The sequence below is a fragment of the Equus asinus genome, chromosome 2 (assembly GCF_041296235.1).
Source record: "Equus asinus isolate D_3611 breed Donkey chromosome 2, EquAss-T2T_v2, whole genome shotgun sequence".
NCBI lineage: Eukaryota > Metazoa > Chordata > Mammalia > Perissodactyla > Equidae > Equus > Equus asinus.
Genome location: NC_091791.1, coordinates 124,178,448 through 124,197,415, shown reverse-complemented (window position 1 = coordinate 124,197,415; position 18,968 = coordinate 124,178,448). Strand labels below are relative to the sequence as shown.

General features: G+C 34.5%; 1 protein-coding gene and 1 non-coding gene across 36 annotated transcripts in view; one reads left to right on the top strand and one right to left on the bottom strand.

Annotated features, from left to right (window-relative positions):
- Positions 1–18,968, top strand: part of SCAPER (S-phase cyclin A associated protein in the ER) — a 490,115-nt gene that overhangs the window by 180,258 nt on the left and 290,889 nt on the right. The gene's annotated exons all lie outside the window — the stretch shown is intronic.
- On the bottom strand, positions 14,443–14,548 carry LOC123283599 (U6 spliceosomal RNA). The gene has a single exon (XR_006524276.1). It is a non-coding gene; the product is annotated as a U6 spliceosomal RNA (small nuclear RNA).

The window sequence follows — 18,968 nt, the reverse complement described above, 5'->3', positions numbered from 1 at the left end:
ATAGATCCTTTCATTTCCTTACCTTGCTTACCTTTGTTTGTAGAAGCAGAAGTATTTACTCTCTTTTTATAATCATATTAGGAAAACATCTTGTTTGCCTTTCAATAGAAAATCAAGTCAAGCAGACAAACTAGAACTCATTTAGAATAAATCTTGGTGAGTTTCCCCCCCAATATCTCAATAAGTGTACATTTTAAGTTAGAGAAATGATCTAAAAACAACTTACCCTTCCTTATAAGACATAGCTTTCATTGCCTTCGTTTTCTCTTTAATAGGATGAGAAAATTTTATAGTTGTGTGTGTGTGCGAGAGAGAGAACAAGTATATGTATTCAGTATATAATTCACATATGAATATAGCTGATTGTTAATTTTTATATTTCTTTTAACTTTTGGAATTCTTATGGTGGTAAATTCTCTCACGTTGTAACAAGGATATGCAGAGAATATGTAGCTATCTACCATAGCTGATTTAGTCGTCTTCATTGGTTCAAGGAAAAATTTTTAACTAGGTAAATAGTTTTTTTTTATTGAGTTCATAATAGTTTACAATATTGTGAAGTTTCACTTGTACATTATTACCTGTCTGTCACCATGTAAGTACCCTGCTTCACCCCCTGTCCCCACCCACCAAGCCCCCTTCTCCTGGTAACCTCTGAACTATTCTCTTTGTCCGTGTGTTTATCTGTCTTCCACATATGAGTGAAATCATATGGTGTTTGTCTTTCTCTGTCTGGCTTATTTTGCTTAACATAATTCCCTCTAGGTCCATCCATGTTGTTGTGAATGGGACAATTTTGTCTTTTTTATGGCTGTATAGTGTTCCATTGTATATATATACCACATCTTCTTTATCCAATCATCAGTCTATGGGCACTTGGATTGCTTCCGCATCGTGGCCATTGTCAATAATGGTGCAATAAACATAGGTATGCATAAGTCATTTTGAATTGTTGATTTCAGGTTTTTTGAATAGATACCCAGTAGTGGGATAGCTGGGTCATGGTATTTCTACTTTTAGTTTCTTGAGGAATCTCCATAGTTTTCCATAGTAGCTGCACTGGTTTGCATTCCCACTGGCAGTGTATGAGGGTTCCTTTTTTGCTGCAACCTCTCCAACATTTGTTATTTTTTCTCTTAGTGATTATAACCATGGAACAGGTATAAGATGATATCTTAGTGTAGTTTTGATGTGGATTTCCCTAACGATTAGTGATGTTGAACATCTTTTCTGTGCCTGTTGGCCATTTGTATATCTTCTTTGGAGAGATGTCAGCTCATATCTTCTCCCCATTTTTTGATTGGGCTGTTTGTCTTTTTGTTCTTTAGTTGTGTGAGTTCTTTATATATTATGGAGATTAACCCCTTGTCAGATACGTGATTTGCAAATATTTTCTCCCAGTTGGTAGATTATCTTTTTGTTTTGATCCTGGTTTCCTTTGCCTTGCAGAAGCTCTTTAGTCTGATGAAGTCCCACTTGTTTATTTTTTCTTTTATTTCCTTTGTCCAAGAAGACATGGTATTCGAAAAGATCCTTTCAAGATCAACATCAAAGAGTATACTACCTGTATTTTCTTCTGGAAGTTTTATGTTTTCAGATCTTACCTTCAAGTGTTTGATTCATTTGTAGTTTATTTTTTTGTATGGCGTAAGATAATAGCCTACTTTCATTCTTTTGCATGTGGATGTCCAGTTTCCCAACACCGTGTATTGAAGAGGCTATCTTTTCTCCATTATATCCTCTTAGTAATTTTGTTGAAGATTAGCTGTCCATATCTGTGGTTTTATTTCTGGGCTTTCAGTTCTGTTCACTTGATCTGTGTGCCTGTTTTTGTACCAGTACTATGCTGTTTTGATTACTGTAGCTTTGTAGTATGTTTTGAAGTCAGGCATTGTGATGCCTCTAGCTTTGTTCTTTTTTTCTCAGGATTGCTTTAAATATTTGGCATCCTTTTTTGCCTCATATTAATTTTAGGATTCTTTGTTTTATTTCCATCATTGGGATTCTGATTGGGATTGCATTGAATCTGTAGATTGCTTTAGGTAGTATGGGCATTTTAACTATGTGTGTTCTTCCAATCTATGTGCATGGAATATCTTTCCATTTCTTTATGTCATCATCAATTTCTCGATAATTTCTTATTGTTTTCATTGTGCAGGTCTTTCACTTCCTTGGTTAAATTTATTCCTAGATATTTTATTCTTTTGTTGCACTTGTAAATGCAATTGTAAATGGGATTGTGTTCTTGAGTTGTCTGTTAGTTCATTATTAGAGTATAAAAATGCAATTGATTTTTCTAAGTTGATGTTGTACCCTGCAACTTTGCTGTAGTTGATGATTATTTCTAATAGTTATCTGATGGATTCTTCAGGGTTTTCTATACATAAAATCAAGTCGTCTGCAAACAGTGAGAATTTCACTTTTTCATTACCTATTTGGATTCCTTTTATTACTTTTTCTTGCCTAATTGCTCTGGCCAAAACCTCCAGTACAATGTTGAATAAGAGTGGTGAGAGTGGGCATCTTTGTCTTGTTCCTACTCTCAGAGGGATGGCGTTGTGTTTTTCCCCATTTAGTGTGATCTTGGCTGTGGGTTTGTCATATATAGCCTTTATTATAGTGAGGTACTTTCCTTCTATCCCCATTTTGTTAAGAGTTTTTATCATGAATGGCTGTTGGAGCTTGTCAGATGCTTTCTCTGCACCTATTGAGATGATCATGTGGATTTTATTCCTCATTTTGTTGAAGTGGTTTATCACATTGATTTGCTGATGTTGTTCCATTCCTGTGTCCCTGGTATGAATCCCACTTGATCATGGTGTATGATCTTTTTGATGTATTGCTGTATTCATGTTGCCAATATTTTGTTGAGGATTTTTGCATCTATATTCATCAGCAATATTGGCCTGTAATTTTCCTTTTCTTGTGTTGTCCTTGTCAGGATTTGGCATAGGAGTGATGTTTGCCTCATGGAATGTGTTAGGAAGTGTTCCATCTTCCCTAATTTTTTGAAATAGTTTGAGAAGGATAGGTATTAAATCCTCCTTGAATATTTGGTAGAATTCACCAGGGAAGCCTTCTGGTCCTGGACTTTTATTTTTTGGAATGTTTTTGATTACTGTTTCAGTCTCTTTCCTTGTGATTAGTCTCTTGAGATTGTGTTTCTTCTTGCTTCAGCTTTGGGAAGTTGTAAGAGTCCAAGAATTTATCCATATCTTCTAGATTTTCTAATTTGTTGGCATATAGCTTTTCATAGTATTCTCTTATAATCTTTTATATTTCTGTGGTATCTGTTGTAATTTCTCCTTTCTCATTTCTAATTTTATTTGTCTGAGGTTTCTCTCTCTTTTTCTTTGTAAGTCTGGCTAGGGGTTTGTTAATTTTCTTTATCTTCTCAAGAACCAGCTCTTTGTTTCATTTATCCTTTCTGCTGTCTTTTTTGTTTCAGTTGCATTTATTTCTCTTCTGATTTTTATGATTTCCCTCCTTCTCCTGACTTTGGGCTTTGTTTGTTGTTCTTTTTCTAATTCAGTTAGGTGCAGTTTGGTATTGCTCATTTGGGATTTTTCTTGTTTCTTAAGTTGAGCCTGTATTGCGATGAGTTTTCCTCTTGGTACTGCTTTTATTGCTTCTCATGTGAGTTAGTAGGATATGTTTTCATTTTCATTTGTCTCCAGACATTTTTTGATTTCTCCTTTAATTTCTTCAGTGCTCCATTGCTTGTTCAACAGCTGTTGTTTAGTCTCCACATCTTTGTCCCTTTCTCAGCTTTTCTTTGGTAGTTAATTTGTAGTTTCATAGCATTGTGATCAGAAAAGATGCTTGTAATTATTTCGGTCTTCTTAAATTTATTGAGGCTTGCCTTGTTTCCCAACATACGGTCTATCCTTGAGAATGTTACGTGCACACTTGAGAAGAATGTGTATTCTGCTGTTTTTGGATAAAGTGTTCTATATATATCTGTTAAGTCCAAGTGGTCTAGGTTTTCATTTAATTCCACTGTTTCTTTCTTGATTTTCTGCCTGGATGATCTGTCCATTGATGTGAATGGAGTGTTGAGGTCCCCTATTATTATTGTGTTATTGTTAATAGCTTCTTTTAGGTTTTTAATAGTTGCTTTATATACTTTGGTGCTCCTGTGTTGCTTGCATAGATGTTTATAAGTGTTATTTCTTCTTGATGGAGTGTCCCTTTGGTTATTATATACTGCCCCACTCTGTCTCTGTTTGCCTATCTTATCTTGAAGTCTACTTTGTCTGATAGAAATATTGCAACACCTGCTTTCTTTTGTTTGCTATTAGTTTGGAGTATCATCTTCCATCCCTTCACTCTGATCCTGTGTTTGTCATTGGAACTGAGATATGTTTTCTGGAGGCAGCATATTGTTGGATCTCATTCTTTAATCCATCTTGCCACTCTGTGTCTTTTTATTGGAGAATTCAATGCCTTTCTGTTTAGGGTGATTATCAATAAATGAGGGCTTAATGCTGCCATTTCCTCTCTCGTTTCCTGATTCTCTTGCATTTCCTTCATTTCTCATGCTGTGTATTTTGCTCTATGAGTTTCTTTTTTTTTTTTTTGTCCTGTGTTTCCTTGTTTTCTCCTTGTTTATTATTTGTGTCTCTGTTCTGCTTTTTTCTTTAGTGGTTACCATAAGATTTGTATTAAAAATCTTTTGGGTACGATAGTCCATTTTCTGATGCTGCCTCATATCCTTGGACTAAATCAATTCATTCCTTTTCCTTGTCCCCTCCTATGTTTTTTTTCTCACATCTATTCCATCTTGGGTTGTGTTTGTAGTTAAAATGACAAGATTATCTTTGTTTTTGGTGATATCCTTCTCTTTATCTTTACTGCTATACTTGAGTGTTTGCTAACCTGTTCTGATTCTCTGTACCTATTTATCTACTTACTCCATGATTTGTAACCCCTTTATTCCCCCCCCTTTTTTTTTTCAAGTCTGTGGGCCTTCTTGAGTATTTCTTGTAGGAGGGGCTCTCATGGCTGTGAACCCCCTTAGCTTTTGTTTGTCTGGGAAAGTTTTTATGTCTCTTTCATATTTGAAGGATATTTTCGCTGGATAGAGTATTCTTGGCTGAAAGGTTTTGTCCTTCAAACATTTGAACATGTCATCTAGTCTCTCCTAGCCTGTAAGGCTTTTGAAGAGAAATCTGCTGAAAACCTGATAGGGTTCCTTTGTAGGTTATTTTCATCTGCCTTGCTACCCTTGGCATTCTTTCTTCGTTGTTCACTTTTGTCAGTTTCACTACTATATTACTTGCCGTAGATCTTTTTACATTAACGTATTTACTGCTAACTATGTCTGATTGCCTCTTCCATATGGATTTCCATCTCCTTCCATAGGTTTAGGAACTTCTCACCTATTATTTCTTTGAACAAGCTTTCTGCTCCATTCTTCTCTTCTCCTTCTGCAATACCTATAATTCTTATGTTGCACTTCCTAATTGAATCGGCTATTTCTTGGATACTTTCTTCATTTCTTTTTTGTCTTGGTTCTCTCTCATCCTCTATCTGGAGCATTTTAGCATGTCTATCCTTGATTATGCTGATACACTCCTCTGTAATGTCTGCTCGAGTGTTCAGGGAATCCATATTTTGTTTTACTTCTTTCATTGTGTCTTTCATCTCTAATATTTCTGATTGATTCTTCTTAATATTTTCAATCTCTTTTGTGGAGTATCTCCTAAACTCATTGAATTGTTTCTCTACATTCTCTTTTATCTCGTTGAGTTTTTTGATGAAAGCTATTTTGAATTCTTTGTCATTTAGATTACATATTTCTGTGTCCTCAGCACTAGTTTCTGGGTGCTTGTCAATTTCTGGTCTGGACATCTAAGGTAATATTTCATATTGCTAGAGGGAGTGGCTTTGTTTTCTTTGCATCCTCGTGTTACTTGGTCACAGTTATCACCTGTTGCCACTGGGTGGGTGTCAAGAGCCACGTATTCTGAGCCCTTCCCCTTCACTCCAGATCTCAGGCACTGGAGCCAACACTGAGTGGTTGGGGTGAGCTGTGCTTCCTCCTGCTTTGTCTCTGTGTTTTCTTGCCCTGCTCTCACTATCTGCTTTCCTGGGATGTTGGCTTGATGAGGTCACCCCCTGTTAAAGGTTTCTCCCTGGTACAGGGCTTCCCTCTAGCTTGCAAGGGCCCTTGGGGATCCTTGATGTTCCCTCGAACGATTATCACCTCCCCCGTTTCTCCCCTCTCGGAGGCCTCCCGTGGTCCCACATCACAGTCTTTAGGGGAGGGAGCGAAGTTTTCTCTTACCCCGTTCCACCCTCTTCAAGGGGGGCTTCAGCTTCTCTGCCCTCTGTCATATCACTGTGTGTGTGTCTCAGACGTTTTCTGTGTTGTGTTTGGATGTCCTCTGTTGGAGTATGAATGTCCTTTTCATTGTATGGTGGAAGGGAGAGATTACTAGGAAAGCTCAGTCCACCATGATGCTGAAGTCACTCCTCCATAGGTCTTTTTATATTGGCACAGTTAGGAGATCGGGTGGCCTATTTCACCTGGATTTCCATGCACTTCCCTAGGCTGTGGAAGTTCTCTGCTATTATTTCTTTGAACAAGCCTTCTGCTCCATTCTCCTTCTCTTCTCTCTCTGGAATACCTATAATCTTTATGTTGCCTTTCCTAATTTCAGTTGGATATTTCTCAGAGACTTTCTTCACCTGGTTTGAGTCTTAGTTCTCCCTCCTCCGTCTGATGTATTTTTGTATTTCTGTCTTCATTGTTGCTGATTCATTCCTCCATGCTTTCAGCTCTGTTGTTCAGGGAATCTATATTCTACTTTATCTCACTGATTGTGTTTTTCATCTCTGATATTTCTGACTGGTTCTTCTTTAAAGTTTCAATCTGTTTTGTCAATTAGCTCTTGAAATCATTGAATTGTATATCTGGAATCTCTTTTAACTCCTTGCATTTCTTAACGGTAGATATTTTGAATTCTCTGTCATTTGGATTATAGATTTCTGTCTCTGGAGTATTGATTTTTGGGTACTTATCATTTTCATTTTGGTTTGGAGATTTAATATATATCTTCATAGTACTAGCTGCCATGGATTTGTGCTTATGCACTGCGGTAGTATTTGTTCACCACTTTCACCTTTCGTGACTGGTTGGAGGTTATGAACTGTGTATTATGAGCCCACTGGGATCCATGGGACAGCTCCCAGGTGCTGGGCTGGGGCACCAGGCTAGGGGTAGGGATGCTTTTTTTCTCCTGTGCTATCTTGGAGACTTCTTGCTGTGCCCTCACTGTCTGCTTTCCTGGGGTGTTGGCCTCATGAAGACACCCCCTGATCACTTGTCATCTCTGTATGGGGCTTTCCCCTGGGCTGTGAGGGACCTCAGAGATCTATGGTGTTCCTCCAGAGGGCCACCACTCCCTCCTCGCTTTCCTCTTGGAGGCTTTGTGCAATCCCTGGGCTGCTGTCCTTTGGGGAGGAAGAGAAGCTTTCTCTTGTTCCACTTCCTTGGGGTAGGACTCCAGCACCTCCACCTTCCAACATATGGCTGCATGGGTCTCTCAGACGTCTTTTGTGTTGTGTGGATGTTCTCTGTTATAGTATGAATATCCTTTTTTGTTGTATCTTAAGAGAGGAGAGTTTTTGGAAATAGCTCCCTCCCCCATGGTGTTGACGTTACTCCACCAGTTTGCTTTACACCTTAGTTTGTTACAATAATTTAAACAGTTCTTCTCGTTTAAGTAATTTAAACAGTTCCAGCTTCTTTTAAATAACAATCCTTGGTTCACATCCACTTGCTCATCTTCTTAAGATGGCACCTGTGTTTATTGGAAGAAGAGTGTGGCTTACATGACCCCATGTTAGGAGGCAAAATTGGCATCTTACTTCATGATGTATTCTATAGTCTTTTCTGATTTCAAGTGTGAGTCCCTTGTTTACCTGTACACTTTGTTTTCTGTGGTCCACCAGTCCTGAAGAGTGGTTAGTGAACTATTGATCTGTTCTTTCCACTTGCACAATGTTCCAGTGGAACATCAGTCATTTATTTACCTCTTCCTGACCAGGCCACCCCTCAGTCTTCTCTGCCTACATACCTCTGAGTCTTTGACATAATCTCCATTCTGGCCCTTGCCAGGCCTACTGGCTTTATCACAGGGTTCACACTGCATAAGAACTAAGGGCATCTTGGAAAAACTGAACCACAGGGCTTCCTTCTGAGGATATAGCATGGCCATATTAATGGACCACACCCTGTTTGGTGGCAGGGGCAGCTGGAGAGGCAGTTTCTTTTGAGAATCAAAATAACACTTTTGGCATTACTCTCAGGTAATGTGCCTGTCTCCCTTCGGACATACTTTTTTTTTTTTTTTTAATTTCCTCCTTCCATCTCCAAATTTTTTTTGGCTGGAAAGAAATAAAATTTAGTTTAACATCTCCAACCTCCCTATTCTCACAAAGTAACTAAGACTTAAGGGTAGAAAAGGGAAATTTCTCCATACCCTGGAATAAATGCTGTTCATTTGAATCCTCCAGTCTTGATTATTGACATCCTAAAGGGCAAGGTAAATAAATTTATTAAATCTCAGGATATTGGCTTGGCTTATTAACCTACTGTCTTGTTGTTTATATCTGTTTTGCATTTCTGAAGTTGATTATTATTGAGTGCTTTTTTATTATATTTATTTTAGAACAAATTTTCCTCACTTGTTAGTTGGATTAAGTTGGGAAAAGGCTATGTGCTAAGAAATATAAAATAGATAATCACATTAATAATTTTGGAATACTAGTCCAGTTAGACCTTTTTTTCATACTTTTTAGATGTTATATGACCATTGCCGTTTCACTGCTAATAATCACAGTCTCTTTTCTGTATTAGTTTTCTCTTGCTAAACACTCTGTTTTGAAGATACTGATCACTAATCAATGATTCAGGATGAGAAAGCTGAAGAACTATAATTTTCTTCAGGTTTTTGCTGAGTCTGTGTCATTGGATCAGTAAATTACAACTACATAAAGTTCTCTTCTGTGAATCTCTTGTTTTAAACAGTTGCTTTGTTGTTAAATACAATTTTACACTGGTAACAAATACCTACAGTTTAGAAACTTCAGCTGTTTAGTTTTTAATAAAACTTTATTCTGTGACTTCTACACAGGTCTCATAATACTATTAAACTAAACAAATGTGAAAAGCTGTTTCAACCATATTTCTCTGCATGAATCCTTGGACCATATATGCTGTAATATATGCTGCTTTTTATTTGCGTTATGGTAGTTGCTTAATTATGCGGGTTACTTAGAATAATTAGTACTTTTTTTTTATTTTGGCATCTGTTTATTTAGGGATTAGAATGGAGTGTTTCTAGCTATTTTAAATGTTAAAATTTATAGTATGTTTTTGGCAGTTATTTGTAGCTGACACACATTGCCTTTATGAAGTTAATTATATATCTAAACATTAAAGACATAAAACCTTAAACTCTTATTCCAGATTATGGTAGTTTAGAATGACTAGAATTGTGGCTACTTTTATACATCCACCAAGTGGAGACTGATACTTTCTCTTCTGGCTCTTATGTGTCAATTGTGAGGAGTAGTAGAATTGTGGCCTTGCGTATTAAAAGACTGGAGCAACTCTGATGATTGTTTCACAGCTGCTCTCTTTCAGTTGGATCATCAAGGATCAGAAACAGGGTTACAGTGAGGCAAATTTATATAACTCAAGCTGCTTCTACTTCAATATGCTCTCAAAGTTTTGCAACATGTACTTCTTTATATAGAAATTTTATGTGTGCTTCATCTTGAAATCCACAATATTACAACTTCATGTATGAGGAATAAAAGAAGTGGGTTTATTTATAGGAGTTTATGAGTGAGAACTCTCTTGCCCTGATGAGGGTAGATGACAAGTTTAGTATTTTACCTGCCTAATTTAGATAATTATCCTATTTTTTCTTTATAAGCTATTAATTATAAATGCTTTTAATTAAGACTTTATTAGGTTCTTTATCTGAAACACAGTGACCATTGTTTTAGTTCCAAAGTAGATATTTATAGAGGAGCAGGGAATGCCCATCTCTGATCACAATTACTGAATTTTAGTAATAATTGTTTTGTCAATTTGGCCTCTCTTGGAATCAGTGAAGTAGGCATATCTATTGTGTTAGGAAAATCACAAAGCTATAAAACAGAATTTTCACAATCCTACAATTTGGTTCTCTCTCTCAAAAAAAATTGTTTTTAGATTATCAAGTATTTCAACATCAGAAAGTAATGTGGTAAACCCCATACTTCTGCCACCTTGATAATTAGATAACACTTTTTTTCCCCTCCATTTTGGAAGATGGAGTGATATTAGGGATATAGTGTGTAGCTGCTGAGGCCAGGTTCAAGGAATAGAGCTAAATTCTTATGTTTTATGGTGACAAGTCAATAGATAATTCTAAAACTGAAAAATGAAGATGTAGCAGTACAAATATATATTAAAGAATATATAGAAAAAAGATAAAATTATCAGCTTACATCAGTGCCTCTGGATTGTGAAAAGAAGTGGGAGAGCAGAATCATTGACTGTGTAAATTTTGTGCATGGGTAACTTTGATAAAAGCAAAAGCATTAAAAATTTAAAGAAATAAAACACTGGAGATTGTGTACCTGTCCATCTTGCTCAGGAGTCTTTTGCATCCTGTCCATTGTTTTTTATTCATGTTTAAAATTAGATAAATGAATGCATAAAAGGCCTTCATAGTGAAGTTGGATATTTTGGCCAGTTACAGCCTTATTCCTTTATTCTTTTAATTGTTGCAATATTTTTTGATGCCATTATAGGAGACCACATACTGGATTCTATTTAGGACCACTTTGATGAGATTTGTTAGGTAGGTGCATGTATTCTTAAGTCCATGTTGGCTTTTTGGCATCGTAGAATTGCCCCAAGAACAGATAAATTGCGGCATGGATAGTTGACTCTTGCCACCTTTTCATCTGTGTTAATCAATATGTAAGATTTAGGTTTACACAGATAGCTAGTTCAGTAACTTGGCATTTTAAGATGAGTGAAATTGACTGGGTTTTTTTTTTGCCCTGTTTCTTTTCTGATTTGCAGTTTTAATTAATTTACAGATTTCTATAAATGGCTTTTATCACATTAAGAAAGTTCCTGCTATCCCTAGTTTTGTAAGATATTAAAAATAATAAGTATTAATTTTCATTGAATGTCTTCTGGATCTTACGGAAAGGTTGCTTTTTTCATTTAACTTTTTAATGTGATATATTACATTAATGGCTTTTCTGATACTAAACTTATTTCGTCATGATTTAAGAATACATAATTGAATTTGTTTTGCAAATATTTAGGATTTTCCTAATTTTTCTCTTTGCAAGATTATATTAGCTTCATAATTTCAGCTGGCTAGTTTTTCCTGTATTTTTTATCTTAATTTCTGGGACAGGTTGCATAAAATAGAAATAATTTCCTCTTTGAAGGTTTTGCTTAATGTGTCTATAAAATTGTATTTTCCTAGTATGTGTTTTTTGCAAAAATTTTTTTTCTATTTTTTACTTTTGGTAAAATATGTATAACTTAAAATTTACCATCTTAACCCTTTTTAAATGTACAGTTCAGTAGTGTTAAGTACATTCACATTGTTCTGCAGCTATCACCAACATCCATCCACAGAAGTCTTTTCATCTTGCAAAACTGAAACTCTATACCTTTAGTCAATAACTCCCCATTCTGTCTCTCCCCAGGCCCTGGCAACCACCATTCTACTTTCTGTCTTGGGATTTGACTGTCTCACATACCTCACATAAGTGGAATCATGCAGTATTTGTTCTTTTGTGACTGGCTTATTTCACTAAGCATAATGTCCTCCAGTTTCAACCATATTGTAGCATATGTCAAATTTTTCTTCCTTTTTAGTGCTGAATAGTATTCCATTGAACGTATATACCATATTTTGTTTATCTATTCATTTGTTGATGGGCAGTTGGGTAGCTTCTACCTTTTGGCTATTGCAAATAATGGTGCTCTGGACATGAGTGTACAAATATGTGTTCAAGCACTTGCTTTCAGTTATTTTAATATCCATCCAGAAGTAGATTTCTGGATCATATGGTAATTCTGTTTTTAGTATTTTGAGAAACATCATGCTGCTTTCCACCACAGCTGCACTACTTCTCACACACAGAAAGCTGTGCACGGCTGGTACCAATTTCTCCACGTCCTCACCAACATTATTATTTTATGTTTTTTTGATAGTAGCCATCCTAATTGGTTGGTTAGATTTTAAATTAGTAATTATTTCTTTGAGTGCATTTTGATTTTGTATGATTTACTACATCTGTTTTGGTAAGTTTTCATTTTCTAGGAAATTATATGTTTTCTTCTTAACTTTTCAAAGGTCTTGGCAAAAATTTTTCGTAGTATTCTATGATTTTTATATAGAACTTTAGCTGTATCTCCTTACCATTTATAACATTTTTTATTTGTTCCTTTATTTTTTTTTTCTTGATCATTCTTGCCAGAAGTTTGTCTATTTTATTAGTATTTCCAAGGATTTGGTTTTGATTTTTTTGATTCTGTCTATTGCTTCTTTGTTTCCTATTTCATTAATGTCACCTCTTGGTTTCATTACTTCCTGTTTACTTCATTCTTGGAGTTTATTTTGCCACTCTTTTTCTAACTCCTTAAGATGAATGCATGGCTCATTAATTTTCAACCTTTTTTCTAATGTAAATACTTAAAGGTACTAATTTCTAGGGCTCTCTGAAACAAAGTATTTTCATTATTATTCATTTCTAAATCTTTTCTAATTTCCTTCATAATTTTTTCTTTGCCCCATGAGTTGATTTGAAATTTCCAAACATAGGAGTTATGTCTATTGATTTCTAACTTAATTGCAATAAGATCAGAGAATGTAGTCTTGGAAATCATTTGAAATATGGCATAGCATAGTACATGGTCAGTTTTTGTAAATGTTCGATATTCTTCTAGAGAATGTCTGTTTTCAAGTTGTCTAGTCTATCAAACATATTAATTATGATATTACAATGTTCTGTATCCATATTGATTTTTATCTGCTGTTTTTTTGAATTACTGATTGAAGGGGTTAAAGTCTTCCACTATGATGATAGATTTATTTCTTCTTCTGTCAATTCTTGCTTTTTTTTATTTTGGGGCTATGTTATTAAGAGCATACTAGTTTGGAATTGTATATCTTCCTAATGAATTTAGCCTTTTACTCTGAAATGACTTTTTAGGATGAGTAATGCTCTAAGTGTATAGTTTTCCTTTTTTTCTGCTGTTGCTTTGGGATTTTAACATCAAGTTCATGATAGATTCACAAAGCAAATTGGGATATTTTTTCTAACTCTGAAAAATATTCTTAGTCTATTTTGTTTGACAACAATATAGATATTCCAAGTTTCACTTATTTAGAGTTTGCATGGTATATTTTTTCTACTTTTAAATATTTTAGTGAAATTTATTATATACACAGAAGAGTCTGTGAGATAGATAAATGGATAGATACACACTGTTTGTAGAATATTAATGAAACAACTATCTGTGTAGTCACCACTCGGGTTAGTCAAAATCTCTTGGTAGGAAATTCTGTTTTTATTTATATGTACTTTTGTTTGTGAAAGATGTTTCACTGGGTATAGATTTGTAGCTTGACAATTATTTTTTCTAAGAATTAAGTAGATATTATTTGCTGTAGTCTTGCTTCCATTCCTAATAAGGTAAGTTTGTTCCCTGTATTCTTTTTCAAAGTCGCCTTGGCTATTCCTTTGCTTTTCAGTTTGTACGTAATCTTTGCAATTAACTTGTTAAGCTAAGAAAATCTTCTTTGAATTTTGATTCGAGATTTTGTTAAAATTATAGATTAAATTGGCATCTTTTAAATATTAATTTTTTCCTTCCGTCCAGCAGCATATTTGTCTACTTATGTCTTGCATTTGTGCTTGTGTGTGTGTCATTTAGTAAAGTAGTTTTCTTCATTTTGGCCTTAAACATTTCTTACAGGCTTCTTTTATTTCTAAGTAATCAGTGAACTTTAAACTTTTTTAATTTCAGTTTTTATTTCCTTTTTAAAAAGGTATTTCTGGGGCTAGTATGGTGGCATAGTGGTTAAGTTCGTGTGTTCTGCCTTGGTGGCCCAGGGTTTGCCAGTTTGGATCCTAGGCGCAGACCTACACACTGCTCATAAAGCCATGCTGTGGCAGCATCCCACATAGAAGAACTAGAATGACTTACAACTAGAATATACAACTATGTACTGGGGCTTTGGGGAGGAAAAAAACAGAGGAAGATTGGCAACAGATGTTAGCTCAGGGCCAATCTTCCTCACCAAAAAAAAGAGAAAAGAAAAGAAAAGCAAAAAAATATTTCCAAGGTTATAGATGGCAGTGCTTTTTGTTTTGTTTCATGAATATGAATGCATGTGTGTTTTTAAAAGTGTGAAGTGATTCATGGATTTGATTTCCATCTCGCATAGGGACCAGACTAATCTTCTGTGCATTACTTCAGTTTTAAAATATGTGCTGCCAAAATGAGCACTATTCTTTGTTTTTAATTTCAACTTTTATTGCATTATGGTTGGAGATTATGGCTATATAGGTTCTACTTTGGGGAGTTTATTGGTTTTCTTTATAGCTCAATACTTTATAAAATTTTAACAAGAATATATTTTCTCTCTTTGGGTACATATAATATATATTAGATCAGATGTGTTCATTGTTACACAAATATTCTTAGGTTTTTTTTTTTACCTATTTTTTGTGCTCATTAATATCCTTTTCTCAAGAATGGAAAGACTGCCAATATGCTATTATTATTTACTCATGTCTTTTTCTATGTTTAAAATCAAATTTTGTTGTGTATATATCACAAAGTTTTATCATCATGGCCATATTTTTTATCTTACTGATAAATTTTACTTTTTAAGAATATGAAACATCCCTCTCCTTCAAGATTATTTTTGTATGGTATTAATATTACAAACCTGGGTTTGGTTAGTGTTGCTTGATGTGTCCTTTATGTTCTTCTCCTCCCTTTTCCCTCCTTTTTCTCCTGTTCCCTTTATAGTTTTATTTTTGCATCTAGATCTATTCCTAAAAAGTAGACTTTTATTTTAGTTGTTTTCTGCTCTATAAAAAAGTAATATGTAATCTTTTTGTACTTAACTTTTTTCCCAGCAATATTGTAGTGCCTAAATTCATACAAATTGGAAATTTGTTGCTCTTTTTAAAGAGCTTTGAGGTATAACTGTCATATATTAAGCTGTACTTATTTCTAAGTTTACAATTTAATAAGTTTTAGCATATCCATACATCCATGAAACCATACCCATGATAAAGATAGTGAACATATCTGTCACCTCAAAAAGTTTCCTCATCTACTATATCCTTGCTGATTTTCTGCCAACGTTTTTCTATCAATTTTTGAGAGAGGGATATAAAAATCTTTGATTTTAATTGTGAATGTGTAAGTTTCTCTTGGCAGTTCAATCAGTTTTTGTTTCATGTAGTTTAAAGCTGTGTTCTTAGATGCATAAATGCTAATGATTATTATGTCCTCTTGATTACTTGACCCCTTTATTGTTATGGAATGACCTTCTTTAGTCCAAGTAATTTTCTTTGCTACCTTGTATATTATTAGTATAGCTACTCCACCTTTCTTTTATCTAGTGTTAGAGTAGTATATCCTTTTCTATCCTTTTATTTTAACCTATGTATTTATATTTTGGCATGTATCCTTTTCTTAAACATTTAAAAGAAGTTAATAGACTTAAAAGGAATGTTTATTTTGGTGCCATTGAGTAGGATGTGAATCTGCTGATTCCCTCAAGCCCTTGTCACCCAGGGCCATGAAAGCCTCTCACAACTAAGGAGTTCTGTCTCTGTTTCTGAGCATTATTATCCCTTTGATCTTGTATTGAAACTGTGATGTTATTTGTGATCTATGGTGATATTGTCACTGGGATAATATTGAAATGATTTCTAAGGATGAAAGCTGATAGTAATCTAACTTGCTGTATTTGAAATCTGAGAATTCTGAGAAAACACCTTTCATGACAAGGCTTGGTTCAATACAACTGAACCATTCCATGTTGCAGTGTTGAGCTCAGACCTTTCTCCATCTTCACAGCATGATAAATTAAAAGCTTGTTGAATTCTGGGCCTTCTTTGGAGTCATCTGTTAAGCTCAGATTAGATCAGAAAGGAACATCAGAATCTGCAACAGAAGTCTTTATCTCATTTATCATCTCCACCTACCAGGAAAGTGATGGAGTATTTGTAATTGTCACTGAATGGCAAGGGGACAGATGGTGGACTATCATCCTTATCAGAAGATGGCCTTTTGTCTTTTGCATGGTGTCTGTTTCACAGTATTTTGTTAGGTTCGTTTTTCTCATCTGTCACTTCAAACAAAATAATACATGGTTTGTAATAGATAAAAACAAGTGAATTCTATACCTGCAGAAATATATCCTGCCAGAGTTGAATCTTTTATATAATTAAAATAGCCTATTAAGCTTTAAAAGTTGTCGTTGTCATATATGTTTTTCAAAATGATACTGTCACAGAGGGCATTGTTTTGACAAAAGATGTTACATTTCAGATTTTCTCAAATTGACTGTTTGACAGAATTTTAAATTTTATTTAAATATAATGGAATTCTCAAACTTTTTATTTTATTTTTTTAAGCATTTTTTCAGCACATGCTTGTGTATTCTGCATCAGTCCAGTTGCCAGCAAAATACAGATAATGTCACGTGAGCCAGTCTCTTCTTTTTATGCTGTCTCTGTGATAAATTTCACAGTTTCACAAATCTCTAAACATACTCTTTTAAATATAAATTAACTAATTTTTGTATGTGGTACTTTTATTTTTGAATAGTATTTGGATAATATCTGTAGATACTTTATTTGATATGGCTAATGCCATCCAACATATCAGTAATTACAAATCAGCTTTCCTCTGAACTCTTTCTAGAGGATAATCTACTGTAGTAGTTTTATAGAGGAGTGATATCTATCAGAGTAATAGTTTACTACAGATTCTTTGGTCTTATTCTGAGTAAAACTGTGACATCCAGAGAATTGTACCTCTTTAACGTAAGCAGCTAGCAGAAACCCTTGGCACATAGTGAGTAATGAATTAATTAAATGTTAATAAATTGTTAATGAGCTAAACTGTAATTTATTATTTTGAATATGCTATGTCTGTGAGGGTGGTATTCAAAATATATGGTAAGTGCTGTCTAAAAATACTGTGTTGTTTTTAGATGAGTATTCCTTTATTTCTTCCCTTCTTTCATCTGCTTCTGCCTCTTTTTCTCTTAATTTTCCTTCGTCTCTTCCTGGATACCTTCATCTCTCCACTCTCCCACTTTCTCCTCACTCCTCACTTTTCTTACCCTTGTCATCATCCAGAGAAACAAGAGAAACAAGTTCCAAGCCTCAAGGCCTCCACCTTTCCCCAGTTTTTGTAGAAGCCAGTGAGGAAATGTAAAATGCCTCCTATTTATCTTATTTGTCATTGTGCCAGACAGGTTTAAAAGATTGGAATTTAAGGAAAAACATTATTTATTCTGGAATAGACCAATATCATTGAATTTCAGATTCCGAAATTGAGAAAGTACAGGATGAGGTTGAGAGAAAAATGTTTTTCCAAACAAAATGTGAAAACCCTTGCTTTAATTGCTCGTTTATTTAGATTAGTAACTTGGCATCTACCCTGCTCTTTAAAGTAAACTTTTGGCTCCAGAGAAATAAGCCTCTTGAGTGTGACATTGGATTTCTATAAAAATCACTTTTGCTTTTCAAATAAAAATACATTTGTATTATTGTAAAGAAATTTTGGTACTTTTTTTCAAAGGAGACCGATTTAAACCCTTTTGATCTAGGAAGAATAACATCCTTAAAAATTCTCAGTTCTGTATTATAATATTTTAAAATAATGGGAAGCGGATTATATCCTTTGATGTACTACATTTTATGAAATGTGTTTATTCTGAAGTAACACTTGAGAGAACTCTAAAAATAGCAGTTTGGTAAAATCCTATATTGTGTCATTTGTATTTTTCTGCCTATCCTATTTTTAGAACTTCTGCATTCTTTCTCAAAGATCATGAACCTATGTATAGCTTAAATTTTTCTTGTTTCTTTAAAAAAATATGGAATTATGAGAACCTTTAGGAGGAGTCTGATAGTATGTCATGAAAAGTAATTAAAAAAATAAGAAGGGTATAAACTTTGATGAGATCATGTCTGTATAAATATGTTTCCTATATAGATTATTAGTATTTCATATTGTAGCGATATTGTTTAAATCACAATTGTGACTTAAAGACGAGACTTAATTTGTGCGTGTATATGGAATTAGCCATCATTAGCTAGCTTTTAGACTTGTTATGTTGGTATTTAGAATGTTAGAAAAGGGACGACTTCAGAATTTATTGTCTAATCCCTTTATTTTCTTAGTAAGGAAACTGAGACACAGAGAAGTCACTCAGTCATGAGTTGAGGAATTTATCCTGGTATAAATATCTTGACTCAAAGTTCAGTGCTGTTTTGACTGCATCCATCTGCTTTTCTATGCCTAAAGGAAAAACAGTGTCTCCTATCAATGCTTTTTTAGAATTAACAGTATGAAATAGTCAGAATGGCCAATTAAGACTCATTTCTGACTTGTTAGTAGGAAAGTAGGAGTTGCGTTGAGCAGTATTCTGTGAGGGTAGGAGTTGTGTTTTATCAATTATATTGGGAAGAAAGGAGTTCCAGGGGCCTTTGGGATGATTTTTGGTCCTGACTGATTGTTATTTTGAAAATGACTAAGTAGATCATAGATACTGTGTCTCAAAGAGTATATTTTGCTTTTCCTTGTGTCTGTGGCATAATAGTTAGAATTGTGAGTAGACAGAAAAAGATGAGTGAGTTTTTACACAGTTATATTCATTCTCCTACAGCACAAA